At 48.8% G+C, this 21,347-nt stretch overlaps 1 protein-coding gene and 1 non-coding gene across 2 annotated transcripts in view; one reads left to right on the forward strand and one right to left on the reverse strand.

Annotated features, from left to right (window-relative positions):
* Positions 1-14,177, reverse strand: part of LOC149337784 (muscle calcium channel subunit alpha-1-like) — a 615,266-nt gene extending 601,089 nt beyond the window's left edge. The window contains exon 1 of the mRNA XM_089553522.1: positions 13,904-14,177. The gene's annotated coding sequence lies outside the window, so the exon portion shown is untranslated. The remainder of the gene's footprint in view (positions 1-13,903) is intronic.
* TRNAH-GUG (transfer RNA histidin (anticodon GUG)) lies at positions 5,374-5,447 on the forward strand. The gene has a single exon. It is a non-coding gene; the product is annotated as a tRNA-His (tRNA).
* Positions 14,178-21,347: the final 7,170 nt, after the last annotated feature.

The raw sequence follows: 21,347 nt of genomic DNA on the forward strand, positions 1-21,347 counted from the left end.
AGTATTGTATATGTATGCACAAAGCCTCGCAACAAGATATTTGAATACACGTATGTCTCCATTAAAACTTGGTATGTAAGCAGAAGTCACTCTATGTAATGCGTCAAACAAGGCAAATAACCATCTTGCGCAATCACAGATAGTAAACTTTACACATGGAAAGACAGACAATCTAGGCAAGAACAAAACTATGATAGCAGAAGTGGCGATATGTATACTTGGGTCATGCTACGGTCGCGACAGCACCATATGGTTAGAATAATAGAGGGACAATGCAGAAATCAATACGAAAGTACGTATTTTAACAGCCTGCATGGCGACTCCACCCGTCATTACAGAAGGCTATTCCTTTAGTTCAAAGAAAAAATAAAAGCAGTCAGATAAAAAGGAAAGAGAAGGACAAAGGAAAGCCACGAATGATGCCGCAAATTGAAATAATCAATATCCGAGTGTGTATGCTGGGAAACGCCGCGTGGACAGGGCTTTCAATAAGCAAGGTCAATCAAGATCGGTTATTGATGTCCTCAAAATTTTCGTATTCACATAGTAAATTTGATTATGATGCTAACTGATGCTTGCGTTACGTGACTCTAGGTGCATGGGCGTTGCCATGAAATCCGAACCGAGTTAGCAGTGTTCGCGCCAAAATGTCTTTTCTAGTCTGAAAAAGACATTGTAGGTGACAAAATCCAGAATGACTTCTGGCGCCCATGGTTGTTTTGGTCAGCAGTGCGTGACAGTTCGACAAAATTTCAGGGGGGGGGGGGGGGGGGGGGGCTGAAGCCCTATAAGCACTCCCCCCCACTGGCTACGCCCCTGGTTCTGCGCTCCATTATAAATGGCGACGCCGGAAGGGACTCCGTGATCACCTTCTGGAAGTGAATGTAGATGAAGACTAGCCTCACGGACCGGCGCTCAAAAAAACTGCCTCTACGTCAGCGCAGTTTGCTCGCGAAAACCGGCCGTGGGTGATCGAAATGCATTTAATTTTTCGACCTTTTTCGGCTTGTACAAACTGTCCCGCAGTGTCGTCATGCTGGACTCAGTGGAGTTCAGTTCCCTAGACGTCCGACAAGACGTCTAGTGTGACGTCTAGGAAGCCGTCTACATGTCCACGTATTGGAACGTGTCTATACTTAACGCACCGCCTTGCGGCATAGAACTTGAACTAAAGTTTACAAAAAGTTGCACTCCTGTGCTCTTGAAAATTGTTAATAGAACAAGTTAAAAACGCGCTGTTAGTAGTGTGCAGTTTTTTTTTTTTTTTTGCTGCAATAATGGTGTGTTCATCGCTACTGCTTTAGCAGACTATCTCACCCGCACGATTTCCTCCCGCGCGATTCACGCATATAAGCCGCTATAGCAATCGTAGGTCCACAAAGATTGCTTTATTGGCCGCCAGTTCTTATAAAAATCAATTTAACGGAGTGACTGACACTTGAAAGATGGTGCGTCTCCGGGCTCCACTGCCCGCGAAGAGCAAGGCTCGCTCAGCTCCGACTGCACCGACTGCTCCGCCATCTCTAGACAGGAAGTTAGCCTGCATCGATGTTGACTTCGGCGAAGCGGTCTTCTTGGACGGCTTCGTGAAAAATCGAACGCGTCTCAAAATGGTGGTTGTGCGGCAAGACGTCTAAGGAGACGTCAATCGGGAGTATTAGAACGCATCCAGTGATAGCCCTGTACTCTCGCCCGCACCGCAGCAACCGTTTCGCGGAGCGGCCGCTTGCGACCCCTGGCGGCGGCGCTTCGGGTCGGGGCGCACACTATTTATAACAATGCGGCCAGGAGGGGGCATCCCCGCATATAGAAGTGGGTCTCTGGGATGGCGCCGCCCGGCTCCCGGAGAACGGCCACGGCGCTTTTGTGAAACGCACTGCACTGTTCACGCAGCTCGCGCTCGCTGGCAACACCGGGAGGCTTTGGCGTCAACGCAGAATGCTCGACGGCGCTCAGAGCAACGGGAAGAGCCCCGCACGAGGGGTTTTACTTATTTTGAGCAATGCTGCAAGCTCTCACAGTGCTCTCAAAGTAGGCGAAGGACGAAAATAAAAAACAAAAAAGCGAACACCAAATACACTGCACAAGTTAACCGCACCAGGAAACGCTGAATACATAACACACCTCTTAAAATGCTGAAACAGAGATACAAAAAAAAAACTATAAATATCATAAACAGCCGCCGCGGTGGCTCAGTGGTTATGGTTCTCGGCTGCTGACCGGAAAGACGCGGGTTCGATCCCGGCCGCGGAAGTCGAATTTCGCCTCCGTCGAAATTCTAGAGGCCCGTGTGCTGTGCGATGTCAGTGCACGTTAAGGAAGCCCAGGCGGTGAAATTTCCGGAGTACCTCTCCGGACGGCGTCTCTCATAGCCGGAGTCGTTTTGGGACGTTAAACCCCCATAATCCAATCTAATACAAATATACAAACATATCAATACGCAATTCGGGAAAAAAAAGAGGTCAGGATTAAATTACTTGGCGAGAATCAGAACCTTTAATTAGTATGTAGGGCGGCGGCAACTTGTCCCACTCCTTGGAAGCTCCACATGCACACGCGAAAGCTACTCGTTAGCGGAAGGAGGGAATCTTTTTAATCGTAGCCGGAAATTGCCGCGTTCACCGACCCCAGCGTCGCCCAGCCGGCAGACACGGCAAGCTTACTTTAATGAAGTCATTCAGTCACTTTACCAATTTACCCTGACAAAAATAAAGGCAATGTGATTAGAATCCGTTACCAATTACTGCTCTCAAAGAGCAATGACATTACATGACAACTATTTCCCGAAAATAATATAATAATTATTAAATTACTTTTCCGCTGTTTGGATGGTAACAAAGAAGCGCATTATCTCGGCTCTCCCAAGCATTTCGGGCTTCTCCCCACATTGTACCGCAGGAGCAATTCAGTCTCGATGCCAGCGTCGAAAATTTTGCTCCGCTTTGCCGGCACAAAGACCAAGGCTTTGCGAACCCAAAGCGCAGTGGTAAATAATCAATACTAGTAATTTCAAATGTAATTAATTACTTCGGTTGCGAAATTACTGCCCCCCATGATAAGTTACATCGATAAAGATTACTACACCAGAAAACTAATTTATTTCACTTCAAATTGCGATTGAAGGTAATTAAATAAATGAAGTTTTGTTACAGTAATTCGCGGTGGATGGAAGGAGGGGCGAACAGGCAAGAGGCGTTTCCTTTCTCGAATGGGCGCCCCGCCAAGGGAGCATTGAGACGTGTCTATTTGCATGCTCCCGATGCAAAGGGCATGCTGGGACGGGCAAAAGGATTTCTCGAATTAGGTCAAGATCCACGCAAGGTCGGTGCAAAGAGCGGAGACGAACCTTTCAATGAAACTGTTTGCAGTGCCTTGGCCTATGTTTCTCCGTGTGATTGTCTTGTAATCCGCTAACGTTTACCTGTTCTGGAGGACAACTTTTCTGTCAATGCAGCAGATATGCAGGCAGGAAGGGGAGGATAGACGGGCCTTGTCCCCGTGCCTTGAGGTGTGAGTTTTTCCTGGTTGGAACTACGGGTGCGGAGGGGCGAAACGGGGAACCCTTTCCTACCTAGCCTCTGCTGCATTGTCGAAAAAAGTTGTCGCCGCGTATAGCGATGGCATCGCGGCGACTGCCACACATCAAAAGAAAGGCTTCTCCGCAAGCCTGCCTATTGGACAGACTTGTGCGCCAGTGCAGGAACTGCGCTTGGCTTGGTTTGGTTTGGTTTGGTTTGGTTTATTGGGGTTTAACGTCCCAAAGCGACTCAGGCTATGAGGGACGCCGTAGTGAAGGGTTCCGGAAATTTCGACCACCTGGGGTTCTTTAACGGGCACTGACATCGCACAGCACACGGGCCTCTAGAATTTCGCCTCCATCGAAATTCAGCCGCCGCGGCCGGGATCGAACCCGCGTCTTTCGGGACAGCAGCCGAGCGCCGTAACCACTGAGCCACCGCGGCGGGAACTGCGCTTGGCGGCAGTCGCAGATCAGGGCCCGTATTTCGGAACAATTCATTCCGTTTGAGTTGCATGCTGTGGGGAAGCAGACGACAGGCACGGCCAGTCTGGTGGCGGCGCCACTGCTAGCGACCCTACTTCCGCTGCATGCAGCCCGGCCCCGTCACAGGGATCACAAGTGGTCGCACAACCACCGCACAGTTTGTTTCCGCGGAGACGGGATTATCACTGATGTGCGCATTCTGGGCAAAAGGAATGATACTAATGCTAGGGAGCTGATAGAAGCGTTTTTCATCATAAAGAAACGCAACTTGTGCGTAAGCGACACATCAATTGTATTGTGTAACAGTGAAAGAGGAATTCCTGGAGCGCTCCTTATCATGTCCTTCCGGAGCTTTAGGTGACCCACCTGCGCATGTGACCACAAGCTATATAAGTACGTTTCATACATGCAATAAAACCAGCTGGAAGATGGCCTTTCGTCCTGTCACCTACCTATGTGTCTTGTCTGCTTTTTGCGCCTTAATTCTAATTATGGACGGGATTATCGCCGGTAAAACTCATCGTCAGGCTCCGTCATTAATTAGGGTCGTGGCCGGTTGAGGCATGGAAACAGTACTCCTTCAGTGACGGCCTGCAGTGACGGCCAGCGTGACGACAACCCTCATGGACTACGTCTGTTGTGTCTTCTTTTGTCTCTTCTTCTTAGGGAACGGGGAGTGTGCGTCTTCCAGAAACGGCGTCGTTTACAAGTGCCTGCGTTTCTCGTCACCCCCCTTTACGTTTGTGTGTGTGTGTGTGTTTCCCTACGCCCGTGTGCGCGACGGGGGGCCAAAGGGGACCGGGACAGCGCGGGGACGCTCCCTGTTTTGAGCGCTGATGGCTGGCCCGGGATCGGGTTTCATCGGCGGCGCCTGCGAGGCGAGTTTGGGCGCGAAACGGCCTGGCCAGGAAAGAACGGCCGGGCCCCCTCAGCAAGACAGTGGCCTCTTCGACGGCAAGGAAGAAAGACGTTTGTGTTGTGCGTTCCGTCGGACCACTCTTTGTGTATATGTCAGTAAAGTGAATTACAGGATTGGTCAAAATAAAAACATAGGGTCACTGACCAAGTCAAAATTTTAATGAAACGTATTGAAGTTTCGGTCAAATATCTAGGGGAAACCCCCAAGGTGGAGTAGATTTGTAATAAAGGAGTAATTACTCACTGACATCCACCCGAGCGCAGCCTTACGGCTACAAAGGAAAGCTATACAGCTTTCTCAGAAGCTTCGTAGTTAAAGAAAAATTCGTCCTGGTCTGGGGTTCGAACCCGGGACCACCGCTTCACCGGAGCAGTCGCTCTACCATTTGACCAATACTGTTCCCACTTCGAGTTATTGATCAATTCGCTCTCGCCCTACCATAAGCTTGCCGTCCCGGTTAGCTCAATTGGTAGAGCGACTGCGCCGGTGAAGCGGTGGTCCCGGGTTCGAACCCCGGACCAGGACGATAAGTACGAAGTTTCTGAGAAAGCTGTATAGCTCTCCTCTGTAGCCGTAAGGCTGCGCTCGGGTGGATGTCAGTGAGTAATTACTCCCTTATTAAAAAGTTAATTACAGTTTTCCTTGTTTGTTTGCCAAAGAATTCGTCTCCGTGTCTTCACTCACTCATCAATATTCACCGTCGCAACATTCGAGTCATCTCACATTTCGCAACAACGTCAAAGACAGTGGACCAGATGAAATGGAAACTAAACGAATGTTCAGAAAACATGGCCCGAGAATCCCTCTGCTGTCGGCTGCGCTGAGCTTAAAAGTGACGAAGAAATTTCGAGGCAAGGCGTCTGAAACACCTAAGATGATATCGAACATCGTAGGAAATACCGCGCATGCGCGATGACCCTGCCAGAGTCACGTCTCGCGTAGCAGAGGAAATGACGGGGCGGGAAGAGAACACGGTAACAAAAACATAGCAACAAAGTTTTTGCCGCGCCATCCTTGCTGAGAGGAGGACTCGGATCCCAGCGGTGAGTAAGGGCTCTGTGATTGCCGAGCGCAGTGGAGAAAACGTGGGCTGAGATACAACCGCTTTTTCAAAAGTATACAACAGGTGTATCTCACCTATGGGGCAGAAACGTGGAGGATAACAAAGAGGGTTCAGCTTAAGTTGAGGACAACGCAGCGAGCTATGGATGATAGGCGTAACGTTAAGAGATCAGGCGGAGTGGGTGAGAGAACAAACGCGCGTTAATGACATCCTAGTTGAAATCAAGAGGAAGAAGTGGGCTTGGGCAGGGCATGTAATGCGAAGGCAAGAAACCGCTGGTCCTCAAGGGTAACGGAGTGGATATCAAGGGAAGGCAAACGTAGCAGGGGGCGGCAGAAAATTAGGTGGACGGATGAGATTAAGAAGTTTGCGGGAATACGGTGGCGGCAAATGGCGAAGGACAGGGTTGATTGGAGAGAGACATTGGAGAGGCCTTTGCCCTGCAGTGGGTGTAGTCAGGCTGATGATGATGATGATGAGGAGGAGGAGGTGGGATGGCCGTGGTTGCCTTCATCGCAGCTGGTGATTTTGTAGCGAAGGGCATTGGCTGACATCACGGGAGAGGGAAGAGCTGATTCTGGTGAGACGGCGTCGTTGTGTGCAGAGAACGGGGGCCTCCTCTCTCATTTCCGCGCAAATGTGGCGGGAAAGATTTGTGAGATAAACTGGTTACTGCCACTTGGGCTTTGAGTTGGTTCGAGCCTGTCACGCAAATTGAACTATCTGCAAAAAATGGACCAAATGGACGAGAGTATATCTTTTTGTTTTGCTATTTATAGCAATAACGGATTACGCGGCACATATTATCTAAGTATATAGAGAAATCTACTGTTAGATATATTCCCTTATCGTCAGCACAAAAGGTCTCAGTAAAGCAGGCTAGATGGATTTCGTTTAAAAAAAAAAGGTAGATTTGGGCAGTTAGACCAAATGCGAACTAGCTGAGCTACCACTTAGGTTTTCCCTTTGGTTCCGGTGTTCAAATCAAGTGTTGACGGGGACAGTTCTACGGGTAGCGGTATTGGATAAATGTCCATATGAGCGGAACTGGTCATTCTTTAACATTCATAGACCCCTGGGAGTTCTCCTACCACTTCTAGCACAGTGGTGCAGCGGTGAATCGATGATGCGCCTCTGCCCTTCTGTGGCAGATGCTGCCATCGGTGGGATTTGGTTTGCTTGGGTTGTGACCCAGGTTAGCCTTGCCGAGTGGCCTCTCATAACACGGTGGACACGCACGCACGCACACACACGCACGCACACACACACGCACGCGCACGCACGCACGCACACGCGCCCACACACAAACACACGCACACGCGCGCACACACACAAACACACACGCGCACGCACACACGCACGCGCGCACACACACACACACGCACACACACGCGAACACACACACACGCACACTCACGCACGCACATACACACACACGCGAACACGCACACACACACATGCGCGCACACGCGAACACACACACACACACACACACACACACACACACACACACACACACACACACACACACACACACACACACACACACACACACACACACAGGGTGCTTCACGTAACTTGAACCAGGGATTTAAAAAAGTGGTACACAGCAGCCCGCTGAAACCAACGTTACATTGTTTACCATCATGTGGCGCACCTCAGAATATTCTTATATTCCGCTTAATTAATTAACTGAGATTAATTATGCAAATTGTTCAATATTTTCGGCGTTTCATTCCCAAGTTTTCTGAGTTAGCCTACCGGCTTACAAGTCTCCCGCAGAAAGACACTCCTTTCCAGCTGGACTGCCGAATGGGACTCCGCGTTTCGCTAGCTCAAGTTTCTCCTCACCTCGCCGCCAATATTGCGTCATTTCTGCCCGACAGCACCCACTGAACTCCACACTGACGCCAGCGGCATCGGCGTGGATGCTGTGCTCCTCCAAAGCCATGAGGGCAGTCAGCACGTTCTCGCTTATGCAAGTCGCACCCTCAGCAAGTCGGAACGCAATTACACTGTAACAGAGCAACAGTGTCTCGCCGTTGTTTTCGGCGTACAACGATTTCGTTCGTACCTTTATGGACGTGCTTTTACAGTCGTCACAGACCATCATTCTCTGTGCTGGCTTGTGAATCTGCACGACCCCTGCGGTCGGTTGGTCCGCTGGGCATTACCCCTGCAAGAGTTCAACTTCAAAGTGTCTTAGTGGCCGCCAACACGCCGACGCATACTGCCTCTCGCGACTGCTACTTCCGATGGGGAAAACTTCGACGACTATCTCGGTGCCGTTTCCCAAGAGTTTCCGGATGTTGGCGCTTTCCAGACCGAACAACGCAAGGATCAGCACTTGGCGCCGCTTTTTGCCGAAGCCCGCGACCCGCCATCCGCAAGCCCGTTCTGCATTCGCGACGGTTTTCTCTATAGAACTAATTACTCGTCTGGAGGTGCGCGCTTTCTCCTCGTCGTTCCGGCTACCCTGTATCACTCTGTTCTGCACGCAATGCACGATGACATCATGGGTGGGCACTTGGGGTTTGCCGGGACCCTTAACCGCACCAAAGAACGTTTTTACTGCCCAAAAATGCGCTACCCGGCCATAAAAAAACCGTTAACCATGTGCTCAGCTACTGCAGCATAATTGCAATGAGCACAGAAAATGCCGGGCGACCACCGAAGGAGATACGAGGCACGAATTTATGGACCAGATGGGCCCTCCTCATGTTAATGATTGAGGCGGTTATCTATGGCATTGAAATTCGCAGTCTTTGGAAGTCTGCGGCAGAACGAACACGCAAGACCGAACGGACAAATGTTTACATGAGGCGCAAACACCAGAGTGTCCTCTCCGTGGCTTGGCGTACATTTTGCGTCTGCCTGAATTGAACTGATACGAGCTCATTGTAAAACCGCAGTGCGTGTTGCGTGGGGGGGGGAGTCACCAAAGCAGTAGCCGTTGGGCCGACAGCCGGGCGCAGTCTAACCGACTGTGCGCGGGCCACTTATTCTCGGCCCTGTCTTTCGCGCTCTGTTTTCGTTCAAATTTTAACCGAACGGCGCCTTGCTTGCTCACGCAAGTGCAAGCGCCTGCTAAAAGATGGTCTGCGCAAGGGCAAAAAAAAAAAAGAAAAAGCACGATAACATTTCGTGGCATGTTATACAGGACGGAAAATGCAGACTGCGCCAGCGACTCGTCGGTTAGAACTGCTAAGCCGGTTTCTTCGAAGCCACGCTGATGAGATTCCTTTCCTATATGCAGTGTTTTCTTTTTGTTTTTACTCTGGCAGCCCTCCTATCCTGTGTTGGAAATGCATACGTATAATTCTAAGAAAATAGGGGCTCAAAGGGGGGCAGTTAGTCCTTTTGAAGACTAACTGATTTGCCGCAACCGTTAGTCCCTTCCCGAAGTAACTGCAAACCGATGGTTCCCCAGTAAAAGGGTTGCAGCAGTTTGTCCCCGGGAGCAGGCGTTCAAAGAAAAAGTTCAAACATAGCGTGATTGGGGTAATTTAGAGCGGGATAATTTCCGGCAGCACCGATCACTCATCACAAAAAAAGGAAATAGAAATAAGCGCACTTTGGATAGCGAACCGAGTGTGGATATATGCGCCCCCAATAAACGTTAGTAGTAAGTCTATTTTTCGCAACCCATCTATACATGTAACCGTTCTACTGACGTCTGGACGTCCCCGTAGCATAACGCTGAGTTTCTTGCCATATGAGCCTATAGCTGCACCATTCAAGCAGGGTGCGGACGCTGGCGTCCCTTCTTGGCGGTTCCACGAGTCGGAATTTCAGGATCGCATTGTGTCGACGCTTCCGACCTGTTTCACGAATGATCACCCCATGGTTCTTCATCCGAGCCGCACTGTGCTCGCCGGTGCAGCTGTTTGCATGTGCGTTTTTGTTCTTCATTCGCGCACAAGTGCAGCGCGTTGGTGTCCCCCGCATGCTTGCGCACGTGAATGACGTCGTAGCCGGCATCAGCTGGCTCAACGCACCACTAACAGCATAACTAAAACAGTGGACTCAGCAGTACACACATCCCTAGTTTACTGCGTGTTTTCATCACAAAATAAGCGCGGAAAGAGTTTTTCTTGGTTAGGACTTTGTAGACTGTCAAATGTGGTGTTCTAACGTCCTAAAGCGATACATGGCACATGAGGGACGCCGTAGTGGAATACTCCAGAGTAATTTAGGACACCTGGCTCCTGTAACGTGTACTGACAACGCACAGCACACGGGCGTTTTCTGGATTAAATCTCTATCGTAATACGGCCGAGGGATCAACAACCGAACGACAAAGGCGCTGCGCCACCGCTACGGGGGTATACGCTAAGATGATCCACTGTAACAATAGCAAGGAATATCAGCCTGTTAGCAGCAGGAAAGTGGCGGAGTCATAAGAGTGGTCGAAAATGATGGTTTATGGTTTGCGGGGATTTGACGTCCCCAGTCGACTCAGGCTATAAGGGAGGCCGGTTGAAAATGACACCGTTAGGCGACTCTAGGAATTTCGGATTCACGCGGTCAACGTTTTCAAGCCTAACATAAGCGAATGAACTGAGATATCTGTTCGCTCGTTCTGTTTTCGTCGCATGTGCTGTTTTACGATTGTGAATGGCGGTTGAAAACGCGCCGCCGATGACAGATTGTTTCAACTAAGACTTGCGTAAACTTAAAAAAAAAATAGGCTTTTTGGATTAGGAGACTGCTCTTTTCGCCACAGCATTGTCTTCGTTGTAGCACATCAGAATACAGCTAAAACATGCTAACTAGCAGGTTGGTTAACTAATACGTGCCTTTTTAAATATTACTGTTAGGCTGCTTTGTTTTGAGAGGAGTTTAGCTCAGCGTAAGTTATATCCGCCTCAGGTTTTAAATTCCGAAAACGCGGTTACCCTCGGTGGTGTGGCCCAACAAATTTTGGCTACATCGTGCCAAAATACATGCGCTTTCGAGAAGCTTACAGGCAAAGCAACCTCTCCAGTGCGCGCAACTCGTCGAAATAGCCAAAAGTGTTTTGGCCACACCGCTGACGATAATCGCGTTTTCGAAATTCTAGAAACCGATATGGATATTACTTACGGTGGGCTACACGCCTCTCAATAATTAAGGAGCCTAATTAAAGATTAAGGAGTAATTGTTAAGAAGTTACCTAGTAGTTATTCAGCCTGAAAGTTATGTTTGAGCTACATTCTAACGTATACAGATGCCCACAAAATTTTCGGAACACGACAATTGCAACAAAGCCTGCCTACAGGGCAGCCTAAGCCTGCGGCCATGAAGTGAAGTGTGTGCTTTGTAGTTCCCAGGGCCACCTGCACAATGCACCCCCTCACTGCCCGGTTCTAGTTAGCGAGAGAATTGGTGTTTTTCGTGATTTCGGCGTTCCGGAAACTTTTGTGGGCAACATGTACTAGACAGTTAAAATGCTAAGCCAAAAAAAAGAAGAGTTCTGCTAACTCAAAAAGCTCGTTTTTAAAAGTTACAAGGAAGCCTTATTTGAAACACGCTGTATATGTCACAGCTATCTCCCAATGCTGCTAAACAAGTTTAATAACTCTAGAATAGATGTCTGTCGCCTTTCCAAAAAATGCTTGAAGACCCTGTTCTTGTGAAAGAATGTTTTGTGAGAGAATTAACCTCACGCTTTATCTTGCTGTGTAAAATTTGCATGTGTTCAAAAAACGCAGAAGCCTGCGTGAGTTCCTGTCTGCATATATTTTGGATGTATTTTTTGTATTTCCATTTTTCCTTCCTTGTTTTTGCTCTCATGTATGTTATTACTGTTCGTTGTTTCTTTTCTGCGTAATTACATAGCATAGGTTATCATTACAAAGCCAGTGATGTCATTTATCTCTAGTGAGTGTATTTTAACTGGGTGCATTTGTCATTTCGCTTTCAAATGTATGAGAACTATGCATGATGCGATGCCAACTGCTGCCAAGATGTAGGGGAGAGTCGCCTAGTCAAGCTGCCGCTTGGGGCAGCTTTTTGCGACTGTCCCATCCTTACTCCAAGGAAAATAAAGATTTGAATAATAATAAAAAATAAAGTACCGCATCTAATGTGTTAACACTTTGTCAACTTATTTACTCTTCCATTCTCGTTTCCCAAACGGTGGCGCGGCCATTCTCCTCTTGCAAGCGGAGAGTGCTCCGCCCGAAGGCGCGCGGAGATGCAGGATTGGCCCAGCAGGCGTGGACACTATGCGCACCCCCACCGCAGTAAACCAGCGAAAATGGCAACTAGACCGGACACAGGCCGAAACAAAGCGCAAACTAGGTACAACACAGGCGACACTACAGTTCGACACAGGCGACACTATAGTTCTACTTGGTATTTTCGAAAACGGTTTCCTGTGCCGGAGGCAGGGTGCTCCAAGATATGTGGTGCGATGGAAAAGTTGGGAAAACCACCGAAGTTGCCCTTTAAGAGTAAATATATTGTGAGGCGGGAGACAGAGCGCAGGATGGAGCGAGCTTTAATGGCACCCGCAAATATGGCGACCAACCCTTCGAAGAAGAAGATGAGCGATGATGATGGATATGTACAGATGAAGACGAAGGTCGCATGTTGTGCTTACAATATTCGATCCAGACCAAAATATCAAAGAGGCGCGACGACGCGTGGCAAAACGACCGAACTAATCGGCCTATAGCGGTACCCGAAGAGACCACAGGACGGGGCGGTCGTGGCGCAAGGCGGCCCAGGGGCCAACTAGCGGAGAAAGCATGCGGCGCTGAGGGGTGAGTGTAGGGAAATACGTACACGTCGACTGACTGACGTCATAAAGAGCATCCGCTTTCGCAACACCGAAAGGCGGTACGTCATGCGTCACAGGAAAGAGAATCAACCGGCGCGGCTTTTGAGACACTGCAGATCGGCACTGCGTCGTCGTCCGTGGAGGCGGCTTTCATCGGTGCACTTACGTATTGCAGCGCGTTGGTTGAGCGAAAAAAATAGAGAGTAATTAACGAATCAACAATATACACTACTTGCCCTTGGATTGCCACCGGGGCCACAGCGCAACATACGAACGGCATGGCAGCACACAGTTCACTGTGCTGCAACCTGCTTGTACACAATCAGGTGTCAGAGGAGCGCGTAAACTAAACTAGGCTACAAACTACACAGCACGTTATGTAAATGAAATTATACTGGCACGTAAAAGAGAGAAAAAATGGGCCCTTATTATTAAATAAGCTGGCCTTGGAGCTTCACAAGTACGGCCACGGCCGCTAGATACAAAGCGCAAAGTGGTACGGCTCTCCGATGTGCAGGTCACTAGGAATGGTTATGCATGTGGCACCGCTATACGACAAGGACATCCATTCGAGACCAGCCCCTCTCTGTACTGTTGCGCCGAGGCGTGCGGGCGAAATGACCTGTTCACACTCCCAACAGCCTCCGGCTTCTCGAAACAATTATTCAAACATTCGGCTGGGAAACTGCACTTTTTATTCGGTGCTCCTGGCGCCCAGGAGAGCTTGAACGACATTCGACCCTAAGCGAGTGAGCTCATGAACCCAAGTCAGAAACTGGAAATGGCGGCGTCAGAGCACGCAAGCACGTGCTCCTTGCGGGTCACGGAGACGCGCAGCAGATTAGGCCGATCTGTCGGGCGATGCAGGACTACGAATAAGCGAACAGAGGCACGTGCAGCTCTCGTGGTAAGCGGATCCTCAGAGGAGCCACGGCGGCGTGCCAAGAAGAGAGCCTTTGCTTTTAGATCGCCCGCAGCGCTGCGATGCGACCCGTTCGAGCCCTCCCATAGGCCGACACGTGGACGCCTTGTCCGGGACAAGGCGGGCGTAGTAGCGGCCCCGGAAAAACGCGGCTTCCGAGCGCCTTGGCTCCTGGGGCCCGGGGTTCTTGTTCGGGCTTACTGGGGCTCAGGCCCGGGGTTCGTTCTTACCTCATCGCTGATGTCCTTCCCTCGGGCGCTGTTATATCCGAGCACCGGCGTCTGGGAGATCACGCACTCGCAGGCAAGAAGTCGCCAAAACACTCACGGGACCACAGCCCACAGCGTGCAACACACACACACGCACACACACGCACTGGTGGACGTCCGCGTTCGACCCGCGAAGGTGTGGGGCGCCGTGAGCGACCGACGGGGCGAGTGGGTGGGTGGCGGCCCTGGCCAGAATTCCGGGGCACCAGCGGCGCCGAGGAACCGGCAGCAGAACTACGGGCCGGAAAAAGGGGGCCTGCACCGCTATTTTGAGTTGCTCGACGCCAAAGCCTCCTCTCCCACCGAAACAGCGGAGGCGAACACGCCCCGGGCTCAGATGGAGGCCGGCTCACGGGTCTCGGACCGCCATCTCCTGGTAGCGGCCGAAAGTGAGACAGATTGCGGACACTTTCTGCTCTTTCGCCTCCTGCGACGACGAATCGCGCCCCGGCTCGGTCGGTGACTCACCGAGCAGAGCATTCCGGAGGCGCCGACTGAACTGGTGTAACTGCGAGCAGACAATTTTGCTCTTGAATCACGACCCGCAATCTTGAGCGACGACAGCTCGAAGGAAGGAGCTTCTGCCGCTGCCCCGTGAACCGACTTCTGACCTTTCGCAGCCCAGTCCAAGGGCGCGGGATCGCATCCTGGCCGCGGTGGCCGCACTTCCATGGGGGTGAAATGCTGCTGCGTGATGTGAGTGCACGCTAAATCGCCTTGCAGGTGGCTTAATTTAATCCGCTGTCCTCTACTGCAGCGATTCTCATCGCCCACCTAGGAACATTAATTCGCATAGCATGAGAACTATTTGCTCGGCTGGGCTTATCTGTCAAGCTGTGTCTCGGATGCTCGCATTAATCTGGAAGATAACGGTCCTGCCGTTCTTTCCAAGTACATGACTGTCATCCCAGCGGAACAACTTTCGCCCGCCTTTCGCTTTGCGGAGCTATTGCGCAATAACGAACAACGAATGAATGTTTCCTGTGCCAAAACATTTAAAGGCTTAAGTGGCAATGCCTGGCACCTCTTTACCGTCTTTCTGTGGTAAAACAGAAACTACGACAGAAGTGACAAAAATGTAAACGCACGGGTAAAAATTTTCAAATCCCACAAAACAATACCCCGCACAGTGCAACATTATTTCTGGAGTTTAAGGAATCGCAACAATTATTTTTATTTAAGGGAGATAATTCATCACATGTCTAGTTGAGGATCATAGAGACGTAGCACGTGAGAAGACGCATGTACTGCATACCTTGTGCGAGAACGAAGGTTTCGTGCTGGAGTCTACGGGGTGCAGACCAAAGGTTATTCAAGCTCATCGTTCATATCTTCCTTCGCAGTTCACCCATGCTTCAAGACCATGCTCACCCATATGGAGTCTCCATGAACCTCGTGTACACCTCTCTATTCCGGGAATTACTAAGAAATATCATTTGTCATTGCCTGCTCTCAAACAAATGACACTGCATCATTTGCATTTTAACCATAAACACCGCATACATATATACACAGATGGCTCAGTGACTTCAACAAGTCCTGCTAGATGTGTGGTGATACCGGCCAGGTCTATTTTAATGAAGGTGAGGACTACCTATCTCACCTCTTTAACTGGTGCAGAACTAGCTGCCCTACGGGCTGCAGTTCAATTCATCAGTCAGGAATCTGCCCATGAATGGACAGTTTTCACCGACTCTAAAGCAGCCCTTCAAGGCCTTCAAACTGCACTACGCCGCGGGTCACACAAACAGCTCGTTGCAGAAATCCGCAAGCTGTACCATGACGTCACATTGAAAGGACATGACATAATTTTCCAGTGGCTGCCGGGCCACTGCGGTATTCATGGCAATCACCAGGCCGACGAAGCTGCCCGCTCTGCCCACAATGACGGAATCCCTGTCAATATCCCTGTAACGAGAGCTGACGCAGCGTGTGGGCTTCGTTCCCTGAGGCTGTAGCTCACACTTTCAGCGTTAAACACGGGAGAGTTCTGCAACCGTCGCCTCGGGGCATTGAACTCTGAACTGCGCCTCCGTCTTCCATGCGATATAGCACGTCGTCAAGCAACATTATACTGTGCCGTCTATTTATTTATTTATTTATTTACATACCTACAGCGCCCTTGCGGGCATTAGTGGGGGAAAGAAAAAAACAATATGAGTGCACAGATGATATAATAGAAATTCAGCGGCAAATTGAAAAGCATGAAACATCACTATTTGCATCACTTAATCACACTGTATCGTGGTAATGGAAACACAGTTATGAGAAGTTAAAAGAAATGCTAAAATCCATTAAAAAAGAATATTTCTTGAGATCCTGGATAAAAGACGAAGGGGTCCCGGAAACAATTTCGGCAGGCAAACTATTCCACTCATGTACTGTTTTAAGGAAGAAGCTGTTCTTTAAGTTTATTCGACACGCATATTCACGCACTTTTCGGGAATGGTCCGTTCGTGCAGATACATAAGTTGTTTTTTTAGATATTTATCTTTATCGATGCCTGCTCTAGTGTTAAGAATATTGTAAAATAGCGACAAGCGCAGGTATTTTCTTCTCGTTGCAAGCAGCGGCCACCCTAGGTTTTTGGAAATATCGCAAGATCTTTTTGAAAAGTCGTAATTACCTGATACAAAGCGAGCAGCACGTGCCTGTACGCGTTCAAGTTTTGCGATGTTACACTGGGTTGACGGATCCCAAGTACTGCAAGCGTACTCAAGAATAGGACGCACATTTGACATAAATAATGTTTCCTTTATCTTTGTTGGTGCCTGATTAAACTTCGTTTGAGGAAATTTAACATTGGACTAGCCTTCATAGTTACGTTATCTATATGAGCATTCCATGACAAATTGGAAGAGAACACAACCCCCAAATATTTGTATTCTCTTGCGACCGACATGCAGGTTCCATCCATAAAATAATTGGTAAGAATTGGCTGTTTTTTAGTTGTAAACCTTATAAGATTGCATTTGGATAAATTAAGAGACATCTTCCAGAACTGACACCACAAAAAAACGGAGTCCAGGTCGTTCTGTAAATGTTGACAGTCAGCCGCACTAGTGATTTCGCGGTAGATACAGCAATAGCCGCCGCGGTGGCTCAGTGGCTATGGTGCTTGGCTGCTGGCCCGAAAGACGCGGGTTCGATCCCGGCCGCGGCGGCTGAATTTCTTTGGAGGAGAAATTCGAGGCCCGTGTACTGTGCGATGTCAGTGCACGTTAAAGAACCCCAGGTGGTCGAAATTTCCGGAGCCCTCCACTACGGCGTCTCTCATAGCCTTAGTCGCTTTGGGACGTTAAACCCCATAAACCAACCAACTAAACCAGATACAGCAATCATCTGCGTACAATCGTACGCGGCTGGTGGTACGGTCAGTAAGGTCATTGATATAGATAAGGAAAAGTAGAGGGCCCGAAACTGACCCCTGTGGGACACCAGATAACACAGGCACACTTGATGAGCACTCACCGTCCAGGACCACGCACTGTTTTCTTTCAGAGAGGTATGCTTGAATCCATGCTAAGAGATTGGCCGGTATATTAAGAAGGGACATTTTGTGCAACAGAAGTGCATGGCAAACGGAATCAAATGCCTTCCGAAAATCTAAAAATATACAGTCAACCTGCGTGCCTGAGTTAATTGAGGCTGCAATATCGTGAGTAAATTCAATTAATTGCGTATCGCAAGAAAACCCAGCCCTAAAACCGTGCTGCGTTGGTGAAAAGAAGTGATTACTCTGTAGGTGATTAATTAGGTTTGTGTAAATTACATGCTCTAGTGTTTTGCATACTACGCTTGTCAATGAAATAGGTGTGTAGTTACACGTTACGTTCTTGTCACCGCTCTTATGGATAGGAATAATGCTTGCATTTTTCCAGTCAGGGGGCAAAACTTCTTGCTCAAGAGAGGTTTCAAAGAGTAGTACTAAAAACGGAGCAATAGCTAACGCGCAGTTCTTGAGGACAAAATTTGATATGTCATCTGGACTAGGGGCAGAATGTACATTAATCTTCTGCAATAAGGACACGATAGCACATTAGGATAATGATACCTCATTCATTTTTGTTAAGTTGGTAACGCCTTGCGAAGCGGTGACTGCAGTTGCAGGTTGTGAGAAAGCAGATTGAAAAAATGCATTAAAACTTTGAGCTTTTGCCTTTTTATCGGCATTGTAGTCTGTACCATCAATAACATCTGGAATAGATTGCCTGGTATTTTTCTTGTTTTTGACGTCTTTCCACAATTCCTTTGGGTTGGATTTAAGTTTATCGCCTAGATTGGAAAGGTACGTATTATGTGCTGTGCGCAACTCTTTTGTAATGAGCTTGCTCAGCTCTTTCATTTGTGAGCGCAGCTTTAGATCCGGAAACTGACAACATCTACGAAACAATCTATTTTTTCTGTTTATCAACGTGCGAAGTTCTCTTGTTAGCCATGGCTTATCGCTACGGCGCTTGGCGGAAATGACACGCGAAGGAATGAAGGTTTGTGTTAACGATAGTAATTTTGTTTTGAATAGATTCCATAACCCATTAATATCAAGGCGTGAGATATGTGATCGGAAGTGGGGAAGAAATGCGTCAAGTTCGGCGGACAGTGAGGCGTAGTCGCCTTTTTCATAAAAGAACACCTTGCGTGGTTCTGAAGCGCGGCAGGTTTGGCCTGTACAACCACATCATGGTTATGGTTTATGGTTTATGGGATTTAACGTCCCAAAGCGACTCAGGCTATGAGAGACGCCGTAGTGGAGGGCTCCGAAAATTTCGACCACCTGGGGTTCTTTAACGTGCATTGACATCGCACAGTACACGGGCCTCTAGAGTTTCTCCTCCAAAGAAATTCAACCGCCGCGGCCGGGATCGAACCCGCGTCTTTCGGGTCAACAGCCGAGCACCATAACCACTGAGCCACCGCGGCGGCTCAACCACATCATGATCACTGATCCCAGGCAATGTGACATTTGATATAAGATCGCGGTCATTACAGAAAAATAAGTCCAGTACATTTGCGGTAGTACCGCTCGTCCGAGTCGGCGTGTTAACAAACTGTAGCAAAGAATGGACAGTAACCATTTCCTGGAAAACAGTGTACAGTAGGGATGCATTATTAAGTACAGGCTTTAACGAGGACCAATCAATGTTCGGCAAGTTAAAATCACCAGCGAGTATTATATACGTTGTTTGTAAGCTTAACAGTATATTGCTCAACTCAAATAGAGGTTGGGGACTGCTAGAACCCGGTGATCTGTAAAATGAACCAACTGCAAGAGAGGTGCCGTTTTTTAGAAGAATTTTGCGCCACACTGTTTCACAGGATTCGGTTTCAAAGTCTATCGGCATGCTAAGGATACTGTCATGGATAAGAACAAATACACCACCGCCGTGCACGTTGCGGTCTTGTCTATAAACGACATAATTGCGCGGAAAGATTTCATTGTCATTGATTGTATCGTCCAGCCAAGATTCCGTTCCGAAGACAATATGCGGCTTCGATGATTCGAGGAGTGCAGCGAATTCTATCGTTTTATTTTTTAAACTTCGACAATTTACTGTTATAGATAGTAGGTCATGGGCATCAGTTATTCTTATTTTGTTGGAGGGCGCATTCTGTAGTGGCTACAAAGCAAATAGATCCACAGTGTCTGTTTGGCTGTTGTATATAAAAGTTTGGTTGCGCATTTTCAACTTATTGAAGTTTGGTTGCGCATTTTCAACTTATTTTCAACTTATGGCTCGGCGTTGCCTTCACAAATAAGTATGCTTTCCGGATCGCGATGGCCGACAGCCCTTCTTGTGTGAACTGCGTCTGTGAATAGGCGCCTGTGAATAGGCGCCTGTGTGCGCCTGTGACCGAAAGAAATAAGCTGCGTTGTGCTCTGGACCGCCTTGATCCTCTGCCTTTCGCAGAGGCGAAGATCCTCGGTCCGTAGCCACAGCGATCGACTATCATCAAGGCTTACATGGCACTGTTTTGCTTTTTGAGAGAGACTACCTTGATTGACAGATTGTGACTGTTTGCCGTTCCTTCTCTCTTCCCTTTTTAATACCCTCATTCCCTTTCCTAGTGCAGGGCAGCCAACCGGAAAGCTTTCTGGTTAACATCCCTGTCTTTCCCCCTCTCTGTACCTATCTATCTACGGGGTGCAGAAATCCTTTGGGCGGACGTAGTCAAGTGCAACTGTTTCCATGAGCAAGGCGGAAATGCCAGGCATATGCAAAAGACGAATAATGCATTTTAATGATCGCGTTTCATGCTATACAGGACTGATTTCAAGACTGATTTCAAAATGCAATTAATCTTTTTTCACCAGAAAGCCCAGCAACAACACCTCCACGGCGCAACACAGTTCGAGGATCAAACTTCTGCCACGCCTTACCTGTCAAAGACTAGGCGGTATTTTTATTGGTCATTTCCGTGAAGAACATATTGACGACAGCTTACTCCCTCAGATGCAAACAGCTGCAACACACTGCGCTCAGCAGTGTGGGCGCAGGGTGCCTCTCAAGCTGCATTCAAGCAGCTTTTCCTCTCTGCGTCCTCTCTCTCCGAGTGATACTGTACCACAAGAGCGAGAAATAAACTTCAACTTCAACTACAACATTGGCCAAGCGCAAGTTACATCCAAAGAGAGAAAATACGAAACGGATTCACACGAATAATAATGCTGAGAAGGGTGCTGCAGGAGTCTGTATAAATTAATAACAATTTATACAGACTCCTACAGCGCCACAGTATACAGACCCCTACAGTGCCTCAGCGGTTAAAGTGCTCGGCTGCATATCCAAAACACGCGGGTTCGATCCAAGGGCGTCCGCAGAACTTTCTCCAGGGTGGGAGGGCACCCAATGTCCGGGGATGGGGGCGGCGGTAGGTTAGCACCAAAAAGGAACTAGTGCATAAATAATATCCGTAATTCCAGGGGGGGGGGGGGGGGGGGGGGCAACCGCCCTTCTTTGCCCCCCCCCCCCTTCCTGACGCCCATGGTTCGATCCCGACCGCGGTGGTCGCATTTCGGTGGAGGCGAAATGCTAGAGGCCCGTGTACTGTGCGATGTGTGTGTACGTAAAAAATGCCGGGTGCTTGAAATTATCCGAAGCCCTCCAGTACGGCGTCCCTCATGGTCAGAGCTGCATTGGGACGTTAAACTCCAATAAACCAAACGCAAATAAATAAGTAGAGGAGTAAATGCGTAAATATTTTATGACAAAGGAGCAAAAACTTCATTGCAGCCAAGAAGAAAATAAAAGGACGCAGATATAACCATATCGACTTTACACCAGGGTGTCGGACCGGAACCGAACCTGAACCGGAAACTGGAACCGAAGCCGAATTTTCGCCCGGAACCGGAACCGAACCGAACCCTTATTTTTTTCGCCATCTTGGAACTGAACCCGAACCGGAA

This window comes from Amblyomma mixtum, chromosome 7 (genome assembly GCF_055824585.1).
Source record: "Amblyomma mixtum isolate Tamu chromosome 7, ASM5582458v1, whole genome shotgun sequence".
NCBI classification, from domain to species: domain Eukaryota; kingdom Metazoa; phylum Arthropoda; class Arachnida; order Ixodida; family Ixodidae; genus Amblyomma; species Amblyomma mixtum.